Source organism: Schistocerca americana, chromosome 1, assembly GCF_021461395.2.
Source record: "Schistocerca americana isolate TAMUIC-IGC-003095 chromosome 1, iqSchAmer2.1, whole genome shotgun sequence".
NCBI classification, from domain to species: Eukaryota; Metazoa; Arthropoda; class Insecta; order Orthoptera; family Acrididae; genus Schistocerca; species Schistocerca americana.
Genome location: NC_060119.1, coordinates 241,685,056 through 241,700,630, shown reverse-complemented (window position 1 = coordinate 241,700,630; position 15,575 = coordinate 241,685,056).

The window sequence follows — 15,575 nt, the reverse complement described above, 5'->3', positions numbered from 1 at the left end:
GGATTTCATGTGTGTAGAGAGACAATGACAGTATGAAAATGGTGAACCATGTTGCATCATGAGTATCGTGAATGAAAGATAAGCTATTAGTGTATTTGATGAAAAATAATGTTGTACACCTTGTCATTCACGATGTCAGTGAAGCTGTCTTCTGTATTTAAGAGGTGTAGTGTCAGATATCTTGTCAATTATGTTTGGACGTCGAGTAAGAAACAGTGTTGACACAGATAACACCTATTTTTCTCATGCTATTAGATACATGGCATCATGATATGCTGTGCTTTGTATTACGTAGTTGTTTCAGAATGAAGCCTTGCATACGAGGATAAAAGAATTGTCCATTTTATTTGTATTTCAGACGGATATAAAATATAATTGTAAGGAAGACAGAGTGAGCTAAATTGACTGTATAGTATATGTGAAAGGCGAAACCGATTACTGCTGCCAGCTGAAACATTTAAAATGTATCGTAGTGCACTGCAGTACAGATTAAAGAGTGGAAATGTGTCTGACCTGAAGGTAAGCACTGCACTACTTTGTATCACGTAGTTGATGAATAAGATCATGTGTTAATCACCCTGTAAATTAATCTTATCTATTTCTTATGTCTCATATGGATAGAAAATGGATGCCAAAGTTTTTAGAAAGGTGAAATCAACTGTTGAAATTCATTATGCACACATCAAAAAAAGTTTTCCATCACCCCGGTTCCCAGAACTCCAGAAGATAGACGTTGACTGTGGATACTGTATCACAGACACAGTCCCATTGACTCTTCAGAGATGTCACTAAACCCGCCCAGAGATGTAAATAACGATGCATGAGCAGCGCCTATTAGACGGAGGGGGTCCGACAGCCGAACAGTTCCAGTTATTCCACCAGGATGGAGGTACACGGCTCGTGTTGTCTGTGGTTCATCAAGCCTACACGGTCAATACCGGGGTTCGATCGCGTCCGCATTGTTATTTTGTGCCAGGAAGGGCTCTCAAAAAGGGAAGTGTCCAGCCGTCCCGGAGTGAACCAAAGCGATGTTGTTCGGACATGGAGGAGATACAAAGAGACAGGAACTGTCCATTGCATGCCTAGCTCAGGCTGCCCAAGGGATACTAACGCATTGGATGACCGCTACCTACGGATTATGGCTCGGAGGAACCCTGACAGCAAAGCCACCATGTTGAATAACGCTTTTCGTGCAGCCAGGGGACGCAGTGTTACGACTCAAACTGTGCACAATAGGCTGCATGATGCGCAACTTCAATCCCGACGTCCATGGCGAGGTCCATCTTTGCAACCGCGTGGTACAGATGGGTCCAACGACATGTGGAATGAACCGCTCAGTATTGGCATCACAATCTCTTAACCCATGAGTGTCGCATATGCCTTGAACCAGAAAATCGACGGAGACATGTTTAAAGACAACGCGGTCAGGCTGAACGCCAGAGCAAGGTGGAGGGCCCCTGCTGTTTTGGGGTGGCATTATGTGGGGCCGACGTACTCCGCTGGTGGTCATGGATGCGCCGTAACGGCTGTACGATACGTGAATGCCATCCTCCGACCGATAGTGCAACCATATCGGAAGCATACTGGCGAGGCATTCGTCTTCATGGACGACAATTCGCCTCCCCCCCCCCCCACTTCCCAACCCCCCCCCCCTCCCCAATCGTGCACATCTTGTGAATGACGTCCTTCAGAATAACGACATCGCTCGACTAGAGTCACCAGCATGTTCTCCAGACATGAAAATTGTCGAACATGCCTGGGATGGATTGAAAAGGGCTATTTATGGACGACGTGACCCACCAACTACTCTGAGGGATCTACGCCGAATATCCGTTGAGTGGTGGGACAATCTGGACCAACAGTGCCTTGATAAAATTGTGGATAGTATGCCACGACGAATACAGGCATGCATCAGTGCAAGAGGACGTGCTACTGGGTATTAGAGGTACTGGTGCGTACAGCAATATGGACTACTACCTCTGAAGGTCTCGCTGTATGGTGGTACAACATGCACTGTGTGGTTTCATGAGCAATAAAAAGGGCCGAAATGATGTTTATGTTGGCCTCTATTCCAATTTTCTGTGCAGGTTCCGGAACTTCCAGAACCGAGGTAATGCAAAACCTTTATTGGTGTATGAACGTGGCATTCATTCTTTCGCACATTCACATTGGTGATCTTGCAGCTCTCGAAGAACGAAATTACAATGAAATCCAGACTTTTATCTGCATACAGGCGTTAATAAACATTCACGGGGACAGTTGAGAACGTGTTCCCCGACCAGGTCTCGAACTCGGAACCTCTTGCTTACATGGCAAACGCTTTATCCATTTTTTTTTTTAATGAACCGCTGCAGGAGCAGGACGACGGGTAGGGCAGGGGTCGACACCCGAAGCCTGGCCATCCCGCCGCCACGCCCAAGCAACGTGTTCGAGTTCGAGGATCGAAGGATCAGGAAGAGGATGTAGTGGGTTTGTCGATGTTGTTTTATTTATTTATTTCTTTAATTTTTATAACATTTTGTATTGTATTTATAGATTTACTTTTGTTTCATTACAAAGAAAGATTCTACAACTGCCGTAGCCGAGCGTCCGAGTCGTCTTCTCGTCTGTTGGGAGGGGTTCCCCCCTATTCCGTCCGTAGAGGATCAATATGCTCCAGGATTCTTCTTCATTTTCAGCGTCTCATACCCGGAACGCAAATAATGAACCTAAATAATTTGCGAAACGAGTTCTGTACTTCGGGTGGCGGCCGAAAGCTGCATGTGTCGTCATCAATAGGGACCAAAAGTCGAGTGTGCCTTTGGAAGCATCGCAAAATATGTAGTAAACGGCCATGCCTTTTAGCCAGTTAACGGCGTTCGTTCTGGTTGATGGAAAGTATACGCCGTCGGGGCGCAATACGTCATCAGGGGAGATAGTCTCCGTCAATCGCCGCATTAGTAATGCCAGCATGCGCTGCGTCAGTAGCCAGCACTCGCTGGTCGCGACACACGTCACACGGTGTGCATCCGAGTCAGCGACTGAGCATGTCGGACACAAAGGGTCGTCCGTCAGATGTATGGAATGTAGCCTCTGACGAGCAGCGAACTTCCCATTCACAACCACGTACCACAATGAACGCACCGTCGTAGGTAGAAAAGGCGTGTGTACCGCTCGCCACACCGTGTTCCAGGCAACTTCAGGATGTCTGTGGGTGACCGTATTTACAGGTTGCTGCTGTTGATAGAGGTGATAATAGTCTTTTGTGCTGGGCTTCCGTGTCGTCGGAAGTTCTGACCGTAAGTAGCTGAAGTCAATCAAGAGCTCTCTGATGTGGGTGAGTGCCGATGAAATGTGTCCTACAGAAACCGGGGGATGCAGAGCGTGTGATGCCACTTCCGCTGTCAGGGTGCCCGTCAGAGTGGCGTGGGCAGAGGTCTACTTGCGACGCATAGTGTTGAGATAAAGCGATCGCGCACGGTTATATACATGAATTAAACCGATACCGCCCGCCCGCTGCGGCTTGGGTGGCGTATCGGACTTTAAAAACCAGGCCGGTGCTTACGAAATGTCCATGTGCTGCTTGAAATCTGTCGGCCACCGTAGCCGTCAAGGGAAGGATATGCGCAAAATAGTTCAGTTTTGAGACAAGATAGGTGTTGACATAACGTGTTCTGAGGAGCAAATCCAAGCGACGCAGTTTGTTGTCCTGCAGCAGAGCACGTGTCTGGTGTAGGAGCCGGCGGTACGTAGCCGCCGCCGTGCGGCGGACATTGCTATATGATTGCACTCCTAAACACTTGAGTACGGGTACCTTGTCAAAGGGCACCGCCGTTGTGTGGGAAAGCCCCCCTCCGACATCCATGTATTTTTTCTTCTTCACGTTGATGACGCTCCCAGCGACCGCCCAGTACTGGCGTAGCCACTGTAGCGCCGTATGCATTTCATCCTCTGATCTGGCCAGGAACACCACGTCATCGGCGAATGCACCACAACAAAAGGTCACGTCCCGCAAGTAGATACCAGTTAATCGCTGCCGTAGACCATGTAAAGCTGGTTCAAGCGCTGCAGCAAATAATATACCCGGCAGGGGGCACCCTTGTCGCACTGACCGTCCAACAACAGTGTTACCGGACTGATAACCGTTGACCATCATGCGGGAGCGCGCTCCGTGGACCAATCGAAGGACCACCTGTGCAGACTCCGGAGAGAGGCCCATGTGTTGCAAAACTGCGCGTAAGAAGCCGTGGTCGACGCGGTCGAATGCGTGGTCAAAATCTACGGCGACAAGGGCGCCTCGTATTTTGCAGGCCGCCGTCAAATCAATTACGTCGCGGTATACTCCTAACGCCGTATGAATGTTGCTGACACCACCTAAACATGTCTGATCGGTGTGGATGGCTTTCCCTATAGCGGTGTGGAGACGCGCGCGGAGGATACGGGCGAAGATCTTGTAGTCGTTGTTGAGGAGTGTGAGTGGGCGAAAATCCTGCCACCTACAACCACCATTCGGTTTCGGTACTGGGATCAAGATGCCTTCTGTGAATTCTGTGGGGACAGTGAAATCAGGGCGGATCAGGTCTTGAAACATTTGGAGCCACTTGTCACCCATAAGGTGGTAAAAAGTGCGGTAGAATTCCAGGGGTAAACCGTCCGGTCCAGGCGACTTGTTCGGTGCTCCACGTGCCAAGGCCGATGTCAGCTCGTCGGGTGTAATGAGCAACAGCAGACTATCATCGGGTGCCACGTCCCGAGGGGCGGGAAAATCGTGCAACAGCTCGTCATAATCACGTACATTTCGCGGATCTTCCATGTACAAGGTCCCATAGTGTCTGGCGAACGTGTGCGCGATGTCCGTTTGTGTCACTGCGCGGCCGCCCTCCTCCGTGTTTACCGCCGTAATGAGCTGACGTTTGCGGTGGCGCCTCTCGCGCACAATGTGATACACTGACGCTGTTTCGATGGGGATACAGTCTTGCACTCGGGCACGGATGCGGACTCCTTCTAGCTGCTCTGTCCTGATGCGAAGTAGACGAGCTTTGATGCGTTGTACGGACATCTGACGTTCGGGAGACGGCGGTTGCGTCGCCAGCTCACGTAACGCTGTATAGTAAAATTCCGATGTTGCCCTTTGCCAGTTCGATCTGTCACGCCCGTAGGCCGTCAAGGTCTTTCGGAGTGCAGGTTTGACACATCCCATCCACCACAGCAACGTGGAAGCATACATGGGCAGGCGCCTGATACATTGACGCCACGTGTCAGTGACTGCTCGCCGACACGCTTCTTCGCGAAGGAGGGAGACGTTCAGCGTCCACGGGCCCCTGCTGCGTCTTGTGAGTTGTCGGGGCAAGGTGACAGTGCAGATGTACGCGAGATGGTCCGTGAAGGCCGTCGGCCAGAGTTCTGCATCACGGGTTGCTGTGCAGAGGGCACGCGAGACGTATATCCGGTCCAGACGACTGGCAGAATGGCTGGTAAAGTGCGTATATCCACTCTGGGTCCCACGATGTAAGAGCCATGTGTCGTGGAGCGCGAGGTCACGTATCAATGCTTGTAGAGCCGGGCATGGGACATAATGCGGTATCTGGTCCTCGGGCCGCAGAACACTGTTAAAATCGCCGCCCACTCTGTAATGGTCCATATTTCCTTGCAAAAGTGGGGCTACCTCCTCCGAATAGAAGACATGCCTGTCACCATGGTGCGAATTACCGGAGGGAGTGTAGACGTTAATGAGGCGGACTGCGCCAAGTGTGAGTGCGATGCCTCGCCCGTTCGGCAAGTACGTCGCGTCCGTCGCGTCTATGCCATCTCGGAGAAGGATGGCCGTTCCTCCTGCGCCATCACCTACGGGTAAGCTGTACGTGGTGTAGCCATATAGGTCTAAACGCAGCTCGGAACGGACCTCCTGGAGAAGGGCAATGTCCAAGTCTGCCGCTCTGATCATGTCGTGTAACATGCGGGTCTTGACAGTGGAGTGGACACCATTTACATTGACTGTTCCCACACGGTATGACTGAGACATATCAAGTGGCGGAGGCAGTGTGCCGGTGCAAGTCCACAGTGATCTCACACACCACACACCACACAGCCATCCATTTGCATGCTGTGCATTACTGTGCCGTATGAGTCCCTGACTGGCAGAGCCCTCCGGGCTCAATGTCAGCCATGGGCTCTGGTAGAGATATCGATGTTTGCTGTGCATCATCTGCCTCCATATCGTCTGCCCAATCACCAAGAGACGGTTGTGATGTCATTGGGAGCTGGTCGCTTTCACAGGAGCCCACATTTTGGGAGTCGACGCAATGCGCCTCGTTTTCTGGGCCACCAGATTTAGGAGAGTGTTCCTTGTCTTCAGGCACCTTCTGGTGGATGATGCCACTGGAGTCCGTTGCAATTGTGGGCGAGTCAACGAAGTCGATGTCTTCCACCGGCTTCACATCCCTGCCCTGTTCGTCAGCTGACAATCGCCTCTTCTTGTGTCGCTTGGGTGATTTTTGCTTTCGGGTCCGAGATTCGACATCCACTGGAGGGCGGGGCTCGACACACTATCGGTCGCTAGGAACCCCTGTGTCTGATCCCGACAGTGACGATGGCTGGGTGCCCACGACGCTGTGGTGGGCAGAGGCTTTAGGAACCTCTGCACCGTTGGGCTGCGGCGTCGTCGACGGCGCTGACTCTCCAACGAAGTTGGTAGCTGCTTGAGGAGGCAGCAGGTTTTGATCATCCATCACATCATGTCGTGCCGCCTCCACATATGTTAGCTGGAGAGAGGTCATAGTGGACCGTTGGGGAAGTTTATTGCGGGGCACCTGAACGAGGCAGCGCTGCAGACACTCAGTTCTAAAATGGCCCTCCTGGCCGCAGCCCGAGCAGGTCCTCAGTTGTCCATCATATATAACAATTGCGCGGCAGCCACCAACGAAAACATATCATGGAACGTGCTTCTTAAGTTGTATGAGCACTTGTGGTACCCCGTTAACGACAGGGTACGTATCGAATGTGTTCCATTTCTCCTCTGTGTGGCTCAGAACTGTGCCGTATGGCCGCAGCGCATCAACGACTAGGTTGGCAGGAACTTCGAACGGTAGTTCAAAGATGCACACGGTGCGCACTCCCAGACCAGCATGGTCAACTCCTACCACGCTCACATTACCGTCTGCGTGACAGAAGCGAAAGCCGTTTGCAGATCGTTGGAGTAATCTGTCGCAGGCCGCTTCGTCAATCAGTTTGAGGTACACTGTGCCGGTTACAATAGACAGATGAATTCCTATCAGTTCTTGTGGTTCTATGTGCGTGATGTCTCGTAGAAACCGTTCAATTTCATGGGCCTTCGGTCTCGTGTACGATGCGTTGAACGTTAGTTTGATTGTAGCTTTTCGTGATGAGAACGCCATGTCGGGTCGGTACAGGTACTATACGACAATACAACGACGCGACCGCGCGCTAGCGGGTAAAAAACAACACCTGCGGAGCACTGCCCGGCGCGCCGAGCCCGTCCGCACGGTAACTCGGCTGAAAGCCGACTGCATCACAATCTCTTCACCGATGAGTGTCGCATATGCCTTGAACCAGACAATCGACGGAGACATGTTTAAAGACAACGCGGTCAGGCTGAACGCCAGAGCAAGGTGGAGGGCCCCTGCTGTTTTGGGGTGGCATTATGTGGGGCCGACGTACTCCGCTGGTGGTCATGGATGCGCCGTAACGGCTGTACGATACGTGAATGCCATCCTCCGACCGATAGTGCAACCATATCGGAAGCATACTGGCGAGGCATTCGTCTTCATGGACGACAATTCGCCTCCCCCCCCCCCCCCCACTTCCCAACCCCCCCCTCCCCAATCGTGCACATCTTGTGAATGACGTCCTTCAGAATAACGACATCGCTCGACTAGAGTCACCAGCATGTTCTCCAGACATGAAAATTGTCGAACATGCCTGGGATGGATTGAAAAGGGCTATTTATGGACGACGTGACCCACCAACTACTCTGAGGGATCTACGCCGAATATCCGTTGAGTGGCGGGACAATCTGGACCAACAGTGCCTTGATAAAATTGTGGATAGTATGCCACGACGAATACAGGCAGGCATCAATGCAAGAGGACGTGCTACTGGTTATTAGAGGTACTGGTGCGTACAGCAATCTGGACCACTACCTCTGAAGGTCTCGCTGTATGGTGGTACAACATGCACTGTGTGGTTTCATGAGCAATAAAAAGGGTCGAAATGATGTTTATGTTGGCCTCTATTCCAATTTTCTGTGCAGGTTCCAGAACTTTCAGAACCGAGGTAATGCAAAACCTTTTTTGGTGTATGAACGTGGCATTCATTCTTTCGCACATTCACATTGGTGATCTTGCAGCTCTCGAAGAATGAAATTACAATGAAATCCAGACTTTTATCTGCATACAGGCGTTAATAAACATTCACAGGGACAGTTGAGAACGTGTTCCCCGACCAGGTCTCGAACTCGGGACCTCTTGCTTATATGGCAATCGCTTTATCCATCTGAGCCATCGCGTACGCAGAGGATAGGGCGACTGCAGAGCATTAACTCTGGCACGCTCCCCGTGAGACCCACATCTCCAGCTTGCTGTCCACACACTACATTTGCTGTGATTCTACCCTCTATACTCATTACTCGAGGCAGTCTATCTACCAATTCCCGTAAGAGTTCGGGCAATGTGAGTGCATTCGCATCGAAGAAGATCATTGGCCGGGAAGCCTTATTTACAACGTTATCATGGACCGGATCGACAACAACACAGGCGGAATTATTTACTCCGACGCACCAGGCGGTACCAGGAAAACGTTTCTAATAAATCTGTTGTTGGCGGAAATACGTGCTGAACAACAAACCACACCTGCACTGGCGTCATACAGCCACACTTATGGTTGGTGGACGAACTGCCCATTCCGCCCTACAACTACCACTGAATATAACCGAAGAACAATTACCGGCGTGTAAATACTCAAGAGCACCTGGACGGAGTGAACCTCGAAAGCAAGCTAAAATTATCTTTTGGGACGAATGCTCAATGGTATATAAAAAATCACTCGAAGCCATGGACAGAACATTACAAGACTTACGAGGAATCTCTGAAGTGGTGGAAGGAGCTCTACTCAAACTCTCAGGAGATTTTCGGCAAACACTTCTAGTTATCCCCAAATCAACAACAACAGATCAATGCATGCATAAAACAACCACATTTCTGGCCACACATACAAATACTGCGACTAACAAAAAATATGAGAGTTCAACATATATATCTACAGGGATACTTTGCAAATCACCCCTATGTGTCTGGCAGAGGGTTCATCGAACCACTCTCACAATAATTCTCTACTATTCCAATCTCAAACTGCAAATGGGAAAAATGAACACCTATATCTTTTATGCGAGCTCTGATTTCTATTATTTTATTATGGTAATCATTTCTCCCTATGTAGGTCGGCGTCAACAAAATATTTTTGCATTCTGAGAGGAAAGTTGGTGGTTGAAATTTCGTGAGATGATTTCGCCGCAACGAAAACCGCCTTTGTTTTAATGATGTCCATCCCAAATCCTGTGCCATGTAATTGATACTCTCTCCCCTATTTCGCGATAGTACAAAACGTGCTCCTTGTCTTTTAACTCCGTGCTTCTCGAAGTATTCCGTTAATCCTATCCGATAAGGATCGAGACCGTGTAGCAGTGCTCCAAAATAGGACGCAAAAGCGTAGTGTAGGCTGTCTCTTTAATAGATCTGTAGCATTTTCTAAGTCTTCTGCCAATAAAACGCAGTGTTTGGTTTGCCTTCCCCACAACATTTTCTATGTGTTTTCTCCAATTTAAGTTGTTCGTAATTTAATTCTTAAGTATTTAGTTGAATTCAGGGCCTTTAGATTTGACTGATTTATCCTGTAACCGAAGTTTAACGGATTCCTTTTAGCACTCAGACTATCGAAGGACGAAACGACAGCACATTTTGCTCAACAGCTTTTACAGATAGGCGAAGGCACATATCCTAGTGACCAGACGACCGGCCTCATTAAACTCAACAGTGATTTCTACAACACAGCCACTGCTGAAAACGAACACATCGACCGAATTTATTCAAACGTTGTTCACAATTGTACCAGTCCAGACTGGCTGTTTAAAAGGGCAATGTAGTAACTAAAAATAACACTGTCGACGATATCAACTTTAATATCCAAAAGAAAATTCCCGGTGGATAGAGAATATACAAATCGATTGACATGATGGTACACGTTGAATAAAGTGTGAATTTCACTACAGAATTTCTAAACTATTTGCAAGTAACAGGAATGCAATTACACTGCCTTCGATAAAAATTGAATCTCCGTCATACTACCCAGAAATCTCAACACATCAAAAGTATGCAAAGGAAAATGGATGATCGTCAAACAGCTATCGAATAAAATCATCAAAGCCGAACTTATGACTGGAAAGTACAAAGGACAATCACTATTTATCCCGAGAATGTCAACCATCTCTACTGAACTGCCAATCCAATTTAAAAGACTGCAATTTCCAGTCAAATCAGCCTACAATTTTAAAATTAATAAAGCGCGAGGACAAATTTTAAAATATTGCGGCTCAATCTCAATGATTCATTCTTCTCTCACGGTCAACTATACATAGCGTGCTCTCGAGTAGGAAATTCGAAAAATTTTTACATATATACCCTGTATAAAAAAATGAAAAAGTTGTTCAAATGGCTCTGAGCACTATGCGACTTAACTTCTGAGGTCATCGGTCGCCTAGAACTTAGAACTAATTAAACCTAACTAACCTAAGGACATCACACACATCCATCCCCTAGGCAGGATTCGAACCTGCGACCGCAGCGGTCGCTCGGTTCCAGACTGTAGCGCCTAGAACCGCACGGCCACTCCGGCCGGCAACAAAATGAAAAAACGTTGTTTATAAACACATATTGTAAACAGAATGTTTGCAGTAAAATATTTTTACTCTTATGCTTTAAAGTTTATCCTTTTATTTCAACTACCACACAAACTCATATCAACTCCCTGAGCGAAGCCAGGAACCCCAGCTAGTTTCAGAATACCTTGCAGAAGACTGCAGGTCAGATTAAGGAGTGCAAAGTAATCGGCTCCAAGCTTAGGAAGTAAATGTGAAATTCCTACTCCTAATGAAGAAGTAACAATGTGAAACTTCCTGGCAGATTGAAACTGTGTGCCGGACCGAGACTCGAACTCGGGACCTTTGCCTTTCGCAGGTAAGTGTTCTGCCCGCGAAAGGCAAAGGTTCCGAGTTCGAGTCTCGGTCCGGCATACAGTTTTAATCTGCCAGAAAGTTTCATATCAGCGCACACTCCGCTGCAGAGTGAAAATCTCATTCTGGAAGTAACAATGTGTTTTTTGACTACGGGACTGTCCACAAAATGCTTTTCAGTGTCACTGAGGTTTTATTACAGCTATTAAAACTTGGTTAACAGTGTTCTTATTCATAAAACAATGAAATAATATCACTGAACAGGAACTTCGGTTATTGTCTAAAAGTTTAGAATTTCTAACGAAAATATTAAAGTGAAAGACTGAGATATTGCAGATGGAGCCCTTCCGTTGTTTGAAAGACATTCTCAAAACAGTATATTTCACAGATTCAAAGGCAATCTACGTAGTTATCGATCTTAATTTTGAATTACTCATAGGGTGATGTGAACAAGCGGTGAGGACTCGTATTCGCTTCCGAAAAAGAACTGAAAATGTTCACAAGTTATAGAAACAGTACTATTCGAAGAATGTGGAGCGATGAAGGAAAAACACACTTTATGTGACGGTCTAAAAGAGATAATGACGCAATCTTAGCAACCTTATCCCTCCCAAGGTCGCGGCGAGTGCTGAAAGGGTTTGTATTGCCATCGCTTCTAACACATGCTACATACCGCCTTATTTTATCACGTGCTAGGAATTACGCGTCATGTATCATGCGTTAGGACTTTGAGGAATGTTTGTGTTTGTGTGTGTGTGTGTGTGTGTGTGTGTGTGTGTGTGAGAGAGAGAGAGAGAGAGAGAGAGATAGAGACAGAGAGAGAGTGAGAGAGGAAGAGAGGATGTTTGCTTTGCATGAGAGAGATCACGTGTGTAATTAAGGAATTCAGTATCTTTGTATATATTGTACCAATTTCCTAGGAGAATTGATGGAAACCTAGGAGGGGCATAGTGGACACCTAGGAGAGAATGACGGACATCTAGCACCTAGTAGGGGAATGGTGGACACCTAGAGAAACGGTGGACACACTATGAAATAACTATCTTTGCCATCATCCATTTGTGTTTGTGTGTGTGTGTGTGTGTGACAGAGAGAAAGAGAGAGAGAGAGAGAGAGAGAGAGAGAGAGAGAGAGAGAGAGAGGCGTGTGTGGAGGGAGGGGGGGGGAGGGGGGGGGAGGGGGGGGCGAATGAGAGAGAATGATTACAAGACATGAGAGAGATCATATATGACGAAGGATTGCAGTACTTACAGTATAAAATACAGAGAGAAAATATTACGTTCCATGAGAGAGAACACATGTACGTTTGTGGAGTACAGTATTTTTGACGTATGAATTATATATAGAATTACCTTGTATTAGGGATCATAATTTTTAAGTACTTAAGTATGTGGCGTATAAAATACAGACACATGTGTGTCTGCCGCTTTACATCTTATGTCTTTGCTGGTCATCGGGGCTCATTTCGATGCGGAACTCATCACTGAATACAATTCCACTCCAGTGAATGAGGTTCCATGCCGAAGACGAGACTGTTGCCCTCAATACAGACCAGCAAGCAGGAGTAATGGTGTGCGGTGCTATTTCTTTCGCAGCAGGACCCTTTGGTAGTCATCGTGGCACGCTTACGCCACTGTTGTACTTCGATGATATTCTACACCCCGTTTTGTTTCCTTTCATAACAAGCCTATCTGGGCTTACACACGACGTGAGTTTCCACTGGTTTGTCTTCGTACTTGCCAAACCCTACCTTATACAGCAGCTTCACTGGAACTCTCCCCAACTGAAAACGTGTGGAGCATCATGGGCAGGGCCCAGCAATCATCTCAGGGTTTTTGACGATGTAACGCGTCAGTTGGACAGCATATGGCACGATATTCCCTAGGAGGACATCCAACTACTCTATCAATCAACGAAAAGTTGAATAACTGCTTGCATAAGCGCCAGAGGTGGGCGAACGCATTATTGAAGTGTTCAATTGGTGAAGCTCTTTCCCTTAAATAAATCATTCACTTTCCTGAAATTGTAATCGTTTGTTTGTCTTTACATGTACTTCACATTTACCGATTTCTATCCTATTCAGATAATTCCTTCGTGATGCGTCGTTTCTTGTCCTAGCGTGTTTAACCCAGCCGGTCGCTGTGGCCGAGCGGTTCTAGGCGCTTCAGTCCGGAATCGCGCTGCTGCTACGGTCGCAGATTCGAATCCTGCCTCGGGCATGGATGTCTATGATGTCCTTAAGTTAGTTAGGTTTAAGTAGTTCTAAGTCTAGGGGACTGATGACCTCAGATGTTACGTCCCATAGTGCTTAGAGCCATTTGAACCATTTTTTTGATTAACGCATATTTTTCACCTCGGAGTCATGTTAATACTACGCCAGAGGTATGTTTATGTAAACAGTTATCTTCGACTGTCACAGAAATAATTCAAGATGTTGTCGTTTTTACACATTATTTTAATACTACACTCTAACAGGCTGTAGACGAAATGGAGGAGGCACGGGTATATGAAGTACAATTGAGCTGGTTTCCCCATCTTGGAGCTTTCTTTTTTATTTATTGAATTTACATTTGACTGTGATTCGTCGGAAAGAGAAGACGGGATATGGGAGGGCTTTTAATTTCACACTAACGCAACTAAGGTATTTTCCTACTTTCAATTTTTTTGGCTGGTGCGTTCATTTACAATACTGTGGTGTCACTGGTTTGAGATAAAAGGGGTGGGGTGTGGGGAGGGAGGGGAGGGGAAGTGGGTGCGGCTTGTCGTTGGTAACGATAACGACATCAGTGATTAGAGTGGTGATGTCATTGATAAGACCGATGGTGTCAGTAGTTCAGTGACGTCCGTCACATGATATAAATACAGTGCTCCAGATTGTTGGTATTTGAACGAATTGCGCTCAAGTCGGCATGGCACTACCTACTACTTTCATCGTTGCAGTTAACATCTGGCAGCTTCCGCCCGTACATGTTACTGTCTATGTTGTGTACATAGTTCCGCGCAGTCAGCGCGTACACAACTTTCCCAATAGAGCGCGCCCCACAAAGCACAACAGCGCAGGCGCAGCGCTCGTCCGTCTCCGCACTACGAAATGGCGCTGTCTTAGAGACGGACCAAATTCTGCTTCCGCCGATCCGCGTACTAATATGTAACGCAGCCAATGAGATTGGTGCTAACGTAGAACCTTTTCTCCTCGCGGATCACACGCGCGAGGTATTATAACGAGTGTACAGACCTCCGATTACTCAGTCTGCATTAGTCTGTACCAGTCTGCATTAGTCTGTACCAGTCTATAGTCAAGTTTCAGTCTGCGCCTAATAAGATTATCATATTCCTGTACATAGCCATGAAGATAAATGAATAGACACTTTGTCAGGTATCAGAGATATGTGAGAATAAGATTAACGTACCAAGACCAAAGGAACTTCAGATTGTCAATTGTAAACAGCATCCAGAATCAAGTTAAGTAATTTCTATGCTTTTTATTATTTTAATAAATGTAGGTGAAAATTAATCAAGTTCTGTTTAAAGTTGGTCACCGTCAATCTGCTACTCTAAGCGTGCAAGTGACATTTCTATCGTCTGACCTAACAGCACACGCCACGATAAGACCACGAGAGATACTGCTGACACTCGCCTACTTCGTTAGAGCGACAAGTCAAATAATCTGATGGTATGCGTAGCGAAGGTCTTACAGTACGCACACCACAGTCTAATTATTGACAGTGTTTGGAAAACTTGTCATGGTCCCAGGACGACTGGTGTGGAACACTTATTTCAACATCACGTCGTCTACTCGGCTTCTATGGAACATACAACAGAGTCTGTTGCACCACAACAGTAATTAAACTTTCGCTGGTTCGTCTGCTAACGAATCAGTCCAAATGAAGTGATCATAGGACCACTAAATGGATAGAACATATGTTCTTTATCGAAATTTCTATGAGTCCTACTTGCTAAATCTAACAGCACTATTTCACTTACAACCACTCACCTTTGATCCGGTATTGGTTTGTCACTCGTAGCTTACACTTACCTATAACAAATCTACAATATAATCACGCGTTAACACACTTTTGAAAAATCCCTTTATCGGACGTGGAGCGTATACGCTGTTGAACAAAAATGAGGAACCAAGTGTTTTTTTTCCCACGTCATCAGTCTTCTAACTGGTTCGATGCGGCCCGCCACGAATTCCTCTCCTGTGCCAAACTCTTCATCTCAGAGGGGCACATCCAACCTACTTCCTCAATTACTTGCTGGATGTATTCCAGTCTCTGCCTTCCCCTTCTGTTTTTGTCCTCTACAGCTCCTTCTAGTGCCCTTCTCCTTGTCAGTGTATTCCACGTATTCC